At 32.6% G+C, this 6889-nt stretch overlaps 1 long non-coding RNA gene across 5 annotated transcripts; it reads right to left on the reverse strand.

Moving 5' to 3' along the window:
• Window positions 1-619: 619 nt before the first annotated feature.
• On the reverse strand, window positions 620-3693 carry LOC127787067 (uncharacterized). 5 transcript variants are annotated; one of them, XR_008020099.1, is made up of 4 exons: window positions 3475-3693; window positions 2059-2209; window positions 1774-1844; window positions 620-1011 (listed from the first exon to the last, which is right to left on the reverse strand). It is a non-coding gene; the product is annotated as an uncharacterized LOC127787067 (long non-coding RNA). The 5 variants fall into 5 exon arrangements; XR_008020098.1 differs by lacking the exon at window positions 620-1011 and adding an exon at window positions 1018-1624; XR_008020097.1 differs by lacking the exon at window positions 620-1011 and adding an exon at window positions 1018-1689.
• Window positions 3694-6889: the final 3196 nt, after the last annotated feature.

The following is a 6889-nucleotide window of genomic DNA, read 5'->3' on the forward strand; positions in this document are numbered from 1 at the left end:
TGGGTGTGACCAAACCGCACCGCATTTGTGGTCTGGTTTGGTGCAATTTACCACTGTTTGAAAATCTGGTACAAGTGAGTCTTAAAACCACTAAAAATGCTACTTAAAAATAGTAAATAAAGACAATCAAAGCTAAATAAATAAGAACAAAAAATAAAGACAAAACAGTGTAATTCAACATACAATATTTCATCATTGAAAGCAGAAAATAACTTGTTTAACAACGAATTATGCAATTAACCTGTTTAGAAAATAAAAAAATTATCAAATTAACTTGTTAGGGTTGCGTGGGTGGGGAAGGGGGTTGTTGGGGGTGGCTTTTATAATAATAATTTTTTTATATTTTTTTTATATTTTCTTGGACTGTTTAGTTTAAAATCGAACCGCCAACTGTACAAAATCGCAAACCGCGCGGTTTGTACAACGTCCAAACCGTTTTTGACTGCAAAAATAAAAAATCGACCAGTTCAGTCTGACCAGTTTCTGCAATGCACCGGGTTTTTTGAACACCCCTAATGCCTGAATGAACGCCGCATAATTGTCTGGAATAAATAAGTACTTCAAAATCATAGAAACCTTGACTTTTTTTAGTTCTTTCATTTTTATAATAGAAGTCATCAAATTGAAGATAAATGAAGGAGGTTCCTACCATAAGCATCAAAGGAAAGCTGGATTTCAATTTTTAAACAAGAATTTTTGGCATTGAAATTAAGAAATTCAAAAATTGCATCCTAGTTGGTCACCAAGATGTGGCTCTTAACTGCCAAATAATTTACCTACCATATTGAATAGGCATTTGATTGCAAAAGATAACTCCAGATTCCATGAAGGTGTGAAGTTTGCAATCATACAAGCTTGAGCAAAGCTAGTTTTGACCTGAAAAGATTCTATGCCATTATCTTTACTTTCAGACACAAGCTTCCTACGTGGAACTTGAGATTCCAATGTAGAGAAACATTCTTCTTCTACAGCATTTGCTTTCAGCCAGTTAACAACATCACTGAAGTTCTCCTGCAGAAAGGAAGTACATGGCAAATATCGATCAAAATATGCATATAACACCTGTTTTTCAGAACTTTCCTTTTTCAATATTACAAGTATTCACAATTTAGCAGAAGAATCCTCTACGAAAGGTTTACATAACAATGCGGAAAGAGATTTAGAGCACATCTTGCTCCACAACTTGAAACTTGGAAAAACCAAGGACAACCTTCCCTTCCCTGGTCAAAATATTGGGGGTATATGCAGCATTTAACATTCCAATGCAACCTAAATAGCGGTTGAGATAGGAAGGATGACTCATTTTGGCTGCAACAGCAAGGGCTTCTGTTGACAGAAAAGTAATGCACTTCAAATTTAGATGCCAATTTCTTTTATCTACATCCCACCATGCATATATCTCGACAATAAGGAAAAGGGGGTGCACATAGAACCACATTTCTAACCCAATTATCTTTCAAGTCATAACCACATAAAGCCCTGAAAAATAGCGAAAGCCACAAATCAACAAATTGTTTATAGGTTATAGGAACATGACATTATGGTTGCTGCAAGGGCCAGATAATCTCGGATTCCATCTTCCCAAAGTTCATCAGGGTGGTTCTGTTTGTGTGTTTGGACCCAACTGTTCACCATAAACAGAGGCAGTTTTTAGCACCCCCAAAATTTATCCCACATGTCACGAATATCCTAGGAAATATATAAACATCATTAAATAATGGAGAAATTCATAACCCGCTTGCTGTATGATGACTGAAAGACAAACCAACCTACCTTTGCCACTCCTCTAAAAGAAATTCCTTTTTGGAACAAGAATGAAAGGTGGTCAGGGATAAGGAGATTTCCTGAAGGAAAAGGGAAGAAGAAAAAACTAAATAGACCGAACCAAGCGAGTTTCAAACATTAAAATATTCAGCAGCCCCCTAATCTAATCTGCAATTGCAGCATAATTATATAAAGAACAGAGAAATAAAACTGATCAAACCAATCAGTCATTAGAAAGTCAAAACAAAATATTAAAATAAAAAACTATAGAAGGGGAAACAAAAAGAAATAGACCTCGCAAATTGGTTATTGAGGACTCTCACATGCTGTCTAGATAACTCAGCTTGGTGCATGTCCAAGGCTGGCCTTTCCATTGGTTGCTGCAGAGATGGTTCTGCCCTTTGAACATCAAAAGTCGATCCTGCCGATCTTCTTTGTTTTCCAACTACAAGATAACAGGAAAATTAAACAACTAGACTCATGTTGATGCAACATGTTAAAGGAACAGAATGAATATTTACTACATAAGAATGCTCTAGGTTTGTATGACAAGTACATGCAACAATACAATGTTTCCTCAACCCAGCAGTTGACTAAGATCGAGGATTGCCAACAAAGCTGGAAGACAATTTATACTTGCATTCTAAATCCAAGACACAGAATTTAAACTGGGGTCTATAAGAACTACCCAAAGGTTTTGTATAGCAAAAAAAAAAACTACCAAAAGGTTGATTTAAATCAGAAAGTTGACAAAAATATGAATCTAGGATACTAGTTTGGTAGAGAGCTAGCCTTGGCATCAACAGTAAGATTATTCCTTTGTGACTGAAGGGTTATGATTTGAGTTGTGGAAATAACCGCTTTGCAAAGGAAGGGTACAATGCATAAGAAAACAACACTCTCTCGACCTATGCAAACCAGGGAACCTCATGCACTTGGGAAGTCCTTTAAGGGCACTTGTTTAATCTAGTCAAAGAAAATTGCCCTTAAGTTTTCATATATTTATTTCAAGTGTTTTACAAGTAAGGTGTAGCACCCCTTTTCTGATATAAAATGTAACCTGATTTTCCTAGCAACTTTACCCTTTCTATCTAAGCCTCATAATATTTCTTTTCATGTCAAGTAAACCCATATCCTTAAATTAGAACTACCACCACCTCCCTGCAAACTGACTAACCCCCCTCACCTCTTTTGAAAACTTGCTTGGAGAAGGAAATGACAGGAAAACCGATATCAATATTTCAACGGAGCATATCTACATTCCAAATTCCCAACCCCCCTGCAATTGCGATGCAAGAAAATTGAAACTTTTTTTTCATTTCATATGTAGATAACGGATTCTGATTAAGAACTGCTGCTTTATTTAGATGGCATTTGAAATATATATTCCCAAAATTCCGACTACTTAAAAGCGCAGTAGCTTTCACTTTTAGTCTCTTACCAAAAGAAAAAAAAAAAGCTGCAAATGTCAGAAGCGCATAAAAAGTTAACCAATTAAGCTTCCAAGTGAACATTTTCACCAAGCTAAAATGCGAAAAATAGAGAAAATAAAAGGAGAAAAAACTAGAGCTCACAACAACCAACTACGCAGAGAAACGAAGTACTTCAGAATCAAGCAACTAAAAACTAGATTAAGAAACCTCCATACTATAGAAAATTCAGGGAACCGCTTAAGCAAGAGATTTTTAGGTTATCGAGGAAGGAACTTACACAAGAGAATCATTGGCGTCAGGGTCAGCATCGGAACAGATTTCTCTTTTTCTTCCTATCATTGCTGATTGATTGATTGATTGAATCCAAATCAGGTGATACAGAAATTTACGCAATCAATCTTCGAACTTAGGGCTGTTCAGAAATTTCTTTCTTTCTGAGTCTGGTTTTCCATTTTCGGTTCTGGTCGTGGTGAAGGCCAAAGGGAGAGATCGTGTCCATTGAAACTGGCTACAGTTCAGTGCTTTCAATTAAGGCCGTTAGATTGCGAAAGGTTACTTCGGCCAGACTGGCACGCCGAGCGGCGTCCGCGTCATCCGCGAATTTACGTGTGGGTCACGTGCTGAGCGGTTTGTTCCTATTGGGGCCCCGACTCATGTGGGGCCCAGCAAATAGGAGGTCCGTTTTTCTTGTGGGGCCCGGTTTGCTTCGCCTGTTGCTTTTGTCATGTTAGACTGGCGACAATGATACTTGAACGGAGGGTTTCATATTTCTTGGGATAATATTTATGGTGAATTCTCTCATGCGATATTATTTATTAAGAAAATAAATGAATAAATTATTAATAGTGAGTGTTATATAACATATTATAATTTCGTTTATAAATAGACATCTAATTTTGTTTCTTTTTATGTAAATGTCATGCTTTTAAAATCAAATCGAAATTAATGGTGACCCATGCTCGTAGTGGGTTCGGACCAATATTTATTATTATTTAATAATATATATTAATTAAAATTTGTGTAAAAATAAAAATAAAATCTATAACATAATTTCATGACAAATTATGTTCTTAACAATATACTAAAAGTATATCATGTCCTATGCACCTGTAATTGAAAAATAAAATATTTAAAATAAAATTTTAATAAGTGATAATTGATAGTAATAGTGTAATTTTTATATTGTTTTAAGGTAAAGTCTAGATGAAAGTTAAAGTTAACAAAATATAAAATTAAATATTTTATATTTATAAGATCACGAGATTAAATTATGAAAATTAAGTTTTCTTTTTTTTTTTTAGCAAAAATATAAAAAAATATTTTAAGAATTTACTTTATTAATATAATTTTATAATACCAAAATATTTTATATGCGTATATAATATAGTAGTATAGATATATTTATACACGCACTTGGATGGGAAAATGGAAGAAATTCAAGCTTTTATGAACACATTTTAAAAGGGTTGGCTCAAGGGATTGCGAGATCCTAAGTTATTATTAATTTAGGGATTTTTTAAAATATAGTAAATAATTTTTTTATTTTTAATTTTTTATAATAAAGAGGACTGAATTTTGAAAATATTTTGAGACTTTTTCTTTTAAGGGCCCTAAGTATAGGCTATAGTGACCTTGCCTTTCAGCCGGCCCTCCATTTTAAATGAAGAAATTGACAAACGAAAACAAATATGTGATAGAAATATAGTGAGTGTTTTAGACATGAAAATTATATAAGTAATAGGATAAATTATAAAATATTATTAAAATTTAAATTTATTATTATTATTATTATTTTATAATGAATTTTTAATTTTAATTTTTATAATTTATTGTTGAATTTTTACAATTCACATCACCCAATGGAGACTGCAAATGCAGGATCTTTAGCGACCATCGTAAGTTCTCGTCCACAAAATAATCTCTCTCTGATTTCGCATCAATGGAGGTCTTTTTACCCCCATCTAGCTAGCTGTCACCATCGAGAAACCTTGCTTGAGTTTCAATTTGTTGTGGTGGCAGCAACAGTCTACTTTACATATTTTTAAAATTTATATATGAGTGATGGTATTTAAGATTCAACTTAATTAAGATGTGTATATTATACTTAAATCATACTTAATTTTATTTGTTACCCACATCGTGGTTAGCCTTAGCCTTGACCCACTTAATTAGGTCCTCTTCGACCTTGATTTTTTACTTGAGCTTGGCTTGACTCAGAAAAAAAAGTCATTTACAAATCCGAGTACGAACTAATCCTACCAGGGGCGGAGCTAGGATTTTGGTCCAGTGGGGGCAAAGTTACATATAAAAAATATAATTTTAAAAATAAGATAATAGTGATAATATTAAAATATATTTTTTTATAATAATTTCTTATAACTTTTTATACTAGAAATTACAATTGTTCAAGAAAACTACATTGATTATTTAAATCTTTAAACTCGTCATAACCACGAAAGGCTAGTTTTTGTTGTAGAATAAGTCAAACACAATCAATTGATATATTTAGATTAATTCAATATTTACATAGTGTTTGTTCTAATTGCCTAAAAAAAAATTATCTCAATATTTTGCTCTTGATTCATTAAGGTTTCGTAGTTGTTTCGAGTTTAATTGTGTGCATTATTAACATCTCTAACATAAACTTAAAGTCTTATCTTTTTTTTTTTTTTTTAATTACTGAACCCTTTTTTCATGAAAGAATCACTATCTCCTTATTCCACATTATTTATTTTAAAAAGATAATACTATAAGCAAAATGCGGTATCTTTGTTTATATTATATTCCAACCAATTATCAAATTTATTGAACCAAATTGGAATGAATTGTTTTGATTTCGAGACCGGCACAAACCTCTTTGCAAGTAGACTATTCTAATTTGATCTTAAAAATTAACATTGTAATCCATTATTGTAATTTTAGCCCGAGATCCATAGGAAGTTGTGCAACATCAATTTACTCAATACTTGCTTTGTTAATTTATTCATTTTCTTCAATATAAATTTTCTCCATGCTTGTTTTCTTTGCTTCACAACTTTTTTCAATACTTAGTTTTATTTGCATCATCATTGTAAACAAATAAAATTGAGCAAATTGTAAAAAATACTATAATTGTTACTACTGGCCATTATATATACTTTCTTTCTTCAATACTTATTTTTTTAATTTCTAGTTGTAAAATATAATATATTTTTTATTTTTAATAATAAATCATTGTAAAAATTATTTTCTTTTAAAAAAACTCTGGCCCAGTGGGGGCAACTGCCCCCACTGGGCCTCAGGTGGCTCCGCCCCTGAATCCTACCCTAGATTGAATTACATGGTTCACCTAGACTCTCTCATAGAATTAAGGGATTACTCCCAACAATTTCAATTTATCCTAATTTCAAAAAACTTGAGATAAATCCATTTTTCTACATCTTAGAAAGACAATTTGTAAGTTTAATCTTAGTCCATCCAAAATTTTCTAAGATAACTATTCCAAAGTATTTTCTAGTAAGGAGACTTGATCATAAAGGAAGGATTATATATAAACTTAGAGGAAGATATCTTTTCAAGTGTAAGCATTCTGAATCACAATCCTACTAAGCGATGATAAGCTCCCTTGCTTCCTTTCTACTATTTCACTTCTAACTTAAGCATCAAAGTGATTTTATCAGCCAACCCCACTGTAGTATTACCATTTTCTTTTG

Source organism: Diospyros lotus, chromosome 12 (genome assembly GCF_014633365.1).
Source record: "Diospyros lotus cultivar Yz01 chromosome 12, ASM1463336v1, whole genome shotgun sequence".
NCBI classification, from domain to species: Eukaryota; Viridiplantae; Streptophyta; class Magnoliopsida; order Ericales; family Ebenaceae; genus Diospyros; species Diospyros lotus.